The sequence below is a fragment of the Agrilus planipennis genome, unplaced genomic scaffold (assembly GCF_000699045.2).
Source record: "Agrilus planipennis isolate EAB-ADULT unplaced genomic scaffold, Apla_2.0 scaffold183, whole genome shotgun sequence".
NCBI classification, from domain to species: domain Eukaryota; kingdom Metazoa; phylum Arthropoda; class Insecta; order Coleoptera; family Buprestidae; genus Agrilus; species Agrilus planipennis.
In genome coordinates this window covers 606,998-616,773 of record NW_020438983.1, presented here as the reverse complement: position 1 = coordinate 616,773, position 9,776 = coordinate 606,998, and positions in this window count along the sequence as shown.

Here is a 9,776-nt window from a genome sequence, read left to right as displayed (position 1 = left end):
TATATATAATTAAAAAAAGATTTTAGCTCTACGTTTATTCATATTGTCAATAGTCGGCCATTTTTATAGCTCCACTATGACGTAGTGTCGGCCATCATTCGTTTCTAATTGTTGCTGTTGTCGGCCATCATACTTTTTCAATTGTTGTCGCATTGTCACTGGTGTCGGCCATTATGATTTTTTAACAGATGTATAGTAATCAATGATTAAGATTTAAAGGAATTGTTTGTAAATAGGTATGCAACACATCGTACAAGAAATTACTGATACTAACTTTCACTTACGTAATACTACTTTGCCCTGTGCTTACAGCACTCATAATTTCTTTCATATATAATATTTAATGAAACAAAGAAAACGAGTCGAAAGGAGAAAAATCTCGATCTCGTGTGAACCCCTATTACTGTCTCGGATCCGCATATGACACCACATCTTAAATGTTTCTACAATAACATTATTTCACCACGACCTCTGTTTGACCGTTCGTTGGTGATCACAGAAAGGATTTCCTTTGCGACTTAAACCTAAGTTATTTTTTGCTAGTCTACCGCTTTTGTTATCTGACTTCCTGGATGTCAAAACCAATTCCACAATTGGAAATTTTTGAACAAACCCATACAAAATACTGACAAATTTTGCTTTCGATAATTGATAGGTCAACATCCTAAAGTTGATGTTCGTGTTCAGTCATTCACCTCAATAATTGCGATATGAATCATGACGATTTTAATGCAAATTGGTTGTACTTTTCACACACATAGCGTAAATGATAATAATTTACGTTTGATAAATTATTTTAGAATGCCAACGGTGACAATTAGAAAAGACCATTAATCACTAACACGTGCAACCGTATTAGAGAATTTATTATTTTGCAGTTTCCTATTGGAATACTTTATGAGGCCGAGAAAGAACTATGTAATTGAATTTGACAATATTATTACTTATTATCTGTTTTCCACAACAGTTATTATTAAATAATGGAATTAAGTGGAATTGGGTGGAACAAAGCAATAAGAAACACTATTTATCATGATCATAAGGTCGTCAGCCCTAAGACTCGTTAGACACGTACCTCCACTCTTTCCTATCCTCAGCTAAAAACATTTCCCTAAAACTAGAACATCCCACATCTTTAACTATTTATGAACAGTAATGTAATCTAGGTTTACCTCTCCCCCTCCTAACTCCTGTTTCTGCCTCTAATATGTCTCTGACTAGACTTTTATGTCTGAGGTGTCCTACCAACATATCTCACCTATTTCTTATTGACTTCCATAGACTCGTCTGTTCTCCTATTCTTTCTAATACCTCTTCATTTCTAAGGAAACACTATTACTTGCAGGGTTTTGTGGAATTTTTTGTTTTTTTTTTAACGTACATACAGAACTAAGACGCTAAATACACTAGTGACGAGTTAAGAACCAAACATAGGGATATTCTATTACATTCATGCAATTATCAAAGGACGTTATCAGCTTTCGAAAAACACGAAAAAGTAATTAATTTAATAAAAATTGAATAGCAAAATCTCGTATAAATCTAGGAACACTATCTTCACTTCGATTCTTCTTGTATCTACCAACAATATGAGACGAAATTCTCTTCCAAGCACTTTTGGAAACTATCGTGAGCCCGTTTTCTCGGGATTTTTATTCATTTATTTGTGAAAGATTTGGAACACTTAACGACATTAACTAATAAAAATTATAAGAGTAACGTAAATCACTACGGAATTTCAAAGAATATGTCTAGATAGGTACACTATCCTGATAATAATAACAGATTATAATAACAATTGCTTATTCATTTCTCTAAAAGCATATCTTTAACAGAGATATGATTTATTTGAAATACTGAAAATACTAAAATGCAAATACAAAATTGAAATACCAATTTGATTNACCATTAAAGGTATTAGAAGCTTCAAACGGATTCCATGAATGTTTTCTAATTCTTTAACTGAAGAGAACCCAAAAAATTCTAAACTCCTTGGAAATGGACAATCTAAAGTGCTGGATCGATATTGTTTTCCGGCTTCAATTTCATGGTCCATGGAATTTTGAAGTTCCAAATTGATATCAGCACCTGTCAAATCACCACTTAACGTACCTTTAGCAAGGAACTACGAAATTTTATGAATTACGACAAAACAGACCGCAAAACAATATCGAATTGATATACGCCAGCTGTGTAAAACAGAAAACTACCAAATATTGTGGTGTGCCAATAAATGCCTATAATCCAAAATTCTTAGAAAACAATTCGAAAAACTTCATTTATCAAATGAACCCAAAGCTAAAGAAACTATGCTTCCATTTCTTTCAATGTATAAAAGTTCAGAAACGAAATGGGGTTGTGAAAATTGTGATATAAAACGATTGATGTTGATTTTAGCTATTTTAGCTCTGACCGTTGACGCCAAACAAACTATTTTGACATCAGAGTCTTTTTTCCAATTAAAACGGGTGACAAAGGCAAATAAGGAAGCATGTAGAAGAACTATTTGTAAAGATAGAAAAACTATATCTCAATAACTTCAAACAGAAAAATATAAATCATTTTCAATTTTCGCAGCTGCTGATCAGTGCCAACACCACCATTAGTTTAGAAAATAAATAGGTACTACCAAAAAGTATTTATTTAAAAAAAGTATTTTGCATCTAGCATTTAAAACAGAAAAGATAAATCTATTTTGTATTTTACATTTGAAATAACAAATCAAACAAGTATTTGCGTTTTGTATTTAAATACTTTTAAAAAACCATTTTGCACATCTTTAATGTTTAGATATACACTAGTGGCGAGGAGTAAGCATAGGGATACGCTGTTACCTTTTCATATGAACAATAAAGTAATATAAGTCCAATAAATGCAACTAAAAACTTTTAAGAGTGCAAAAGATTTTCCCGCTCGTTCGACCTAAAAGGAAGAAGTGCCAACCAAAAATATGTAGAAAATACCACAAATGGCGCGGTGAACGTGTAATTACGTAATCCTAAAATGTAGCATCGTAGTACAGATGGCGTTCACCGCGCCATTTGTGGTATTTTCTAAAACGCGCTGTTAAGGCAGCAAGTAAAAGTTGGTCTGTGTTCTGTCGGCGCTGCCTGTGACGCGCTGGTGAGATCCAAACAGATCGAAATCGCGATCCGCGTCTGGCAGTTTCGACAGAATACAGACCACTTCGAATTATTTTATTCAAAAAATATGTAATTTCTGTGTTAGGTGAACGTTTTGCCTTACTTGTATATGTACGTACAAATACGATAACTATTCAAGGAATAAGGCAGAATCGAGACGGGAAGCATCAAACAAGACCGGCATCTTATTAAAAATTGAAACTAACTAGACATTTACATATCAGCTCCGGCAAATTTACCGTCTTTGGCTTGCAAATCTACTTTGAATATCAAAGTGTTCGGTACCGCCGGCATTAAAATGCAGTACTAGCGTCAAAGAGAACCTTCAGCCGCGCGATCTCTAACTCAAGCGCTCCCAGACATACAGGGTAATTTGCGAATGTAAATTTTTGCAGATCTTACCTGAAAGCAGCGCCCTGTTACGGAAATAAATACTTAAAGAGTTTCACGTTATTTCTACCTATACATTCACGTATATATGTATATTCAGTACGCTTGGGTTGGTAGTTGGGGAGGCTGGCGTATTCAAGCAACTTTTGTGCTTGTTTCCTACAAATTTCCCCTAATTTTCCGCTGTTTTGTATCCAAATGTAATTCAGGATTCACTTTGAGTCAGTTTAACAGGTAAACGAGTGGTGGCATCGTCCTGTGTAGTTCTTCTTATTCCAGAAAACACACATAATCCCTAGCACGCGAAGTGAGAGAGCAAAATTACAAACGAATAGCCGCAAAAACCCGCTCCAACCAAATACCATCAACCTCTGAATTCCCATTCCATTTTAATCTTTTACAGGTCCTTACATATTATTACGTTCACATTAATGAACTGTTCCCTGTGAAATAGGACACATACGCTCATTAGTATAAACGCAGGACGCAGTTCCGTAAGAAAGTGTTTTGTCACTAGTAATGGGCAAAATAGGTCTTAGTCTTGTCAAAATGCGCGACAAAGATCAAGACTGAACGAACAAGACCAAGATCAAATACGCAAGATCAAACGAAAAATTATTACTTCCGGTGGATTTATGAGTTAAACTACTTTACTACTACATTACTATATTCTTTTCTTGAAACAAAACATTTTTGATATTTAAAATTATCAATTTGCTTTACTAGATTTTAATACATTCAATTATTCTAGTGGGGGTACATTTACATGCCATTGATATTGACATTCGACAAGGAAAATGTCGACTTGTTGGACACGCACCTCCATTCTTATCGTGAGTCAATCTTCCCATTTTCCAAAACCAGAACATTCCACATTCTTAGCAATTTATGAAGGGAATGTATTTTAAGTCATCTACTCTTTATAGGTACTGTTTCTTCCAATATGTCTTTAACTAGCCCTTCATGAGTGGGCATTTCTAAACTAACCGTTCGTGGATACAGGAGTAACTTCTTTTTCTTAAAAGCGACTCGATCCTGCACTATCCTTTGAGTTTTATATCTCTACTGCTTCTTCTGTCCTGAATTATCTGACTTCCTATATGCCGAAAATCAGCCACTTCTAATTTTTAATCTCCTATCTTTGTATATTCACTCGTTCCATACTTTTCCTTCCTAAACACTTACATCATCATCATCATCCTAAAACTAGAACATCCCACATCCTTGCGAACAGTAATCTAATCTAGGTCTACCTCTACTCCTCTTAACTCCTGTTTCTGTTTCTAATACGTCTTGTCGTTGATAGCGTTTGTAGGTACGTCTGCACACGCGTTGGAAATTATAGTAGATGCATTTAAATAACGTCACCGTAGAGTGTTATTCCTGCTGGTCGGGATTCAAATTCGCCATAAACAGCGAACAGCGGTTACCGCAGAGGTTACACTCTATTAAGTGTGAGTTTTTACATACTAATTTTCTGAACTTAACCTCCAACTCTGTTGTTACGGTCATGTATTACATTATTATTTATATGATAAGATAGCTGAAGGTATTTATACAAATTTTCCTATGTCACGTTCTATTTTTCAAAAGAAGAAGTTTCCCTTTAATGATTGCGTATAATAGATTATCCCTATGTAGTCAACTCGCCTGTAGTGTATATCTCATGAAGACCTATAAATTGTTTTTGTAAAATTGATGGGTTATGTATTCATTCAGTCATTAGAATAAAGTGCGAAGCAAATTGCGTATTGGCCATTAAATTATTTATATTTTCTCTACTCATTAAATNCCATTAAATTATTTAAATTTTCTCTACTCATTAAATCTTTAAATTCTCAGTGAAAAAGAGGTAATAAAACTGCAAATGCATTCGTTCATTTGTAGGTCTGGAATTCGTACAATGGCCGAGTTCGCACTTCGAGATAAGTTGAGGTGAAGAAATAAATTTCATCTGAAACCGCTAAATACCTCGTTAACAGTGCTCTGGGGAAAAGACTCACACCCTTCAAGCTACGGATCATTTCGGTCTTGCATTCGCTCAGGCTTTCCATTACCGTCGCTACTCTCTTAAAGTGGATGCCTTGCTTTATACACACATACATATGTATAAAAAAAGAAAACGCCGATTGAAAAGCCTCACCTAAAAAGATTCTAATAAAGTTTTCGTCATGACAAAATTGAAACGAAACGGAACATTAAGAATTCAAGGAAATACCTACACATACTCTTACTTTTCTGATATATGTATTATATTAATACGTGAACATCGCATCTTATTGCACACTTTTTCAGTAAATATTTATTTTAAAAGTAAAGGAGTAAAACTTATATCATAAAGGAAAGTACCGTGTCCTAGATTTGCAGAAAACAAAAACAATTGGTCGAATTTCGCCCACCCGCGATTTCTAGTAAACATTACGTAGGTCACCATTCGTACCAATTTAGAACAAAAAAGGTCTTTTAAATGTTCAGTGGCGTGTATTCAATCATAAGAAGTTTTCGTAAAACGAGCCTACATAGGATGCGGGAAAGGTTTTGTCCTCTATACTTATTATTCACACAAACTTTCAGAATACATTCATCACAGTCGATGCACATTGACATACGTCGAAACCAGTCATCAAACCAAATTCACCACACTTCTTCTACGAGATCAGCACACTCTTGATCTCAAGTTGTCAAAAATTCCTTATCAACGTTGTTTTACTTTAGAAAAGGCGTTAAATCTGGACTGTAGGGAGGATGGTACAGAAAATTCGATCTAGATTTTACAAAAAAAAAAAACGTTTTATTTGCCCTGTGCCCTGGAGCATTATCGTATTACAAAAACAACGCACCAAACCTATACTTTGGGCGTATTTTTTTTAGTGCATCAATAAGTTTTGGCTAATATTTCCCAAATCATCCGTTTTTTGGTGGAGAGATTTTCAGACGTGTATCCTTGATTTCAGAAAGTCACACTTTATTTTGGGATATTTTTGGCACATCAGTCAGGACTTATTTCCTGTGGTAATTTTGGATTTTATGATGTACTATCTTATTCAAAGTGCTCCAGCATTTTTGTTTTGCATCATTCTACCCTGGTACCCTCTTGTTCCTCCATTAATCCATGCGGTACCGAAAAGAAGCAAACTTTTCTCACTTCAGGTGGTTATGTTGTCGATCCATTTTAATGTGTAAGAGTGATACGAGTGTCTTCCTTTAGTAGTTCCTCGATAGCGCCGATATTTTTAGGCGTCACTGCTTCTACCGGCTTATTGGAGAGTGGACGTCCTCCAAACTAAAATCACCGCTGTGAAATTGCTTGTTTCGATGGTTTATTGCCTTTAAAGTCGGACTGTTTTCACTTGAAACAGAAGACATTTCTATGAACAATTATTTTCAGATAGATGGCTTAAGAAATTGTATCGAATAACGGTGTGGTTTATCGGTTTGTGTCCACCCCACCATCGTGTTGTGTTTCGTCTTTTTTTGCTAATAGGTACATTATTAACCTCATGTACTTCCCAGAGTGCTATCATCACTTAATTTTAGACGTTTTTTGATTGGTACTAGCCACATTTCTGACAGGGAAAAATTGAAATACTTAATATTCATTATACCACAACAAAGTATAATTATTGTTAACACGTGTTTGGAACACCTGCAGTGCATCTATAGGGTTGTTCGGAAAGTCATTTCGTTTTTTTTTTGTGGAAATGAAAGACAGTTTTCGTATAATAAACAAATACTTTATTAAATTATATATTGACCGTTCTGGTCCAACACCTTTTGCCATCTTTCTGGTAGTAGCATAATTCCACGCTCATAAAATTTTGGAGTGACCGGAACAAATAATAATCCGATGGTGCCAGGTCTGGAGAATATGGTGGGTGTAGCATTGTATCCCATTCAAGCTGTAAAAGCTTTTGGCGAGTGACCAAACTTGTGTGAGATCTCGCGTTGTCTTGGTGAAACACTACACCTTTCCTGTTGATTAGTTCTGACCTTTTCTGTTGAAGTGCATCATTCAGTTTGTCCAGCTGATGACAGTAGACTTCCGAATTAATCGTTGTGTTATCCGGTAAAAGCTCAAAAAAAACGATTCCTTTAAAATCCCACCAAACAGACAGCATCACCTTTTTTTGGTGAATATCGGCTTTGGAAATGGTTTGAGCCGGTTCATCTTTTTTGCTCCATGACCTCTTGCGTTTGACGTTGTTGTATACAACCCATTTTTCGTCCCCAGTGATGATGCGCTTCAAAAACGGATCATTTTCGTGACGTTTGAGAAGCGAATCGCAGACGTCAATGCGGCGACACAGATTTCTCTCTGTGAGAACATGGGGAACCCATACATCGAGCTTCGAGGATAATCCCAGGCCTTTCAAGTGGTCATAAACTGTTGAATTTGATAAATTTAACCTCAATCCGATCTCACGTGTTGTTATTCGCCGGTTCACATCAACTAATGCCTTTATCGCGTCTTTATCAGCTTCAACCGGCCTTCCCGAACGTGGTGCATCTTCGACATCAAAATTGCCGGATCGAAATTTAGCGAACCAGTTCTGGCACTGGCGTACTGTCAACACACCTTCTCCATACACATCAGTCAATTTCTTTCTGGCTTGAACAGCATTTTTACCCTTTCTGTAGTAAAACAGTAAGATATGTCGAAAATGCTGCTTATCGCTCTCCATATTTAAAAGGGCACCAACCAAAAACTACTGCGTAGAATTAATTGGAATTTTTCACACACAAGCCTTGATATATGAGCTCTAAAAGCATATAAAAATTATACGGCTTAAATGTGAAGTTGGGTGCAAAAGAATACAATTAAATCCTCTGTCGGTAAAAAACGAAATGACTTTCCGAACAACCCTATACATTATCATATTTGTTATACTCTGCATATATATTAATTAAAACGTTACCTCTTCACTCTATTCCTTACATCTTGTTCCTGTGAGATATTTTCTTTTGCAGAGAAATTCTTACTATAACTCTTTCTTTTATTAGCATTGTAGGACAGTTCTGGACATCTGTGCTTCATATATACATATGATACTTATGAACTTTATTTCATGCTACAAATAGTACTATTACTAGTAAACAAGCAGTATAAAAGAGCAATACAAGAAGATCATATTTTATACACGTATGCGAACAGAAACATGTAAATGGCTTATAAACTTTGGAACTATTGTAATTTATCTAAGTTGCACAGAAGTTCTGCAGAACGGATTTCGACGTATAGCAAGAGAAACAGCCGGCTATACATTTGTATAAGCAGAAGCAGTAAATCTCCTTATTCTCCATTTAATGAGAAATTATTTCATGTAGAATACCTATCACATTTTGAGTTAATGAAATCCAGGGATCGAGATCACCAGACGATTAATTAATTACCTTAACGTCATAACCCAAAATCGACAAAACAAATTGAAATAAGTAAGGAAGTTAGTACCAAAAACAAATGAATTTTTAACAAACTTTATCTTTAATATATGCTGTAATCAGGTAAGAACTAAAGCAAATTTGTTTTTTTTTTATGAAAAAACCTATTTAAAATCTACCACAAACTTTTTAAATGTGGATGGTCTTAGCCTAGAATACCTGCGTCGTGTCAAGGACCTAGGTGTTCTAAAGCATTTAAGATGTTGGGATTCATTCTGTGGACTACTCATGACTTCTGTAACCCAAAAACGTTCTTGTACTTGTATAAAACACTTGAGCTCACAACTCGCAGATTTGGCATCCTTATCTTGATATTTGTATAAATAAAATTCTGGAGATACCTCGTTTTTAAGATTGGAGAACCTATGAGGTTTGATGAGCATAATTACACGTGCATTGCAACGAGATTTAATCTTTGTACAATTGAATCACTAATGTCCACCTATGACCTCATTTTTATGAAGAAGATATTGACTGGCATGATCTGTTAGGAGCACATTCGAAGATTGTTTACTACAAGACAAATTAACGTCGGCCTGAGAAGACATAGAATGATACTTGAACGAACATCGAGGTTTAATTATGTATACCACTCATTCTCTTTTAGAGTCAGCAGAGAATGGAACGCCTTACCGGAGTCAATAAGATCAATTGATTTATTTCAATAATTCAAAAATAATATTTCTGAATATTTGTATATTTTTTAGTTTAGTGTTATTACCTTTAATTTAATTTTGTTATAAATCATCTGTATTATATTTATACAGGATAATTTGTCCGTAGGGTCGTTTTGAATAAATAAAT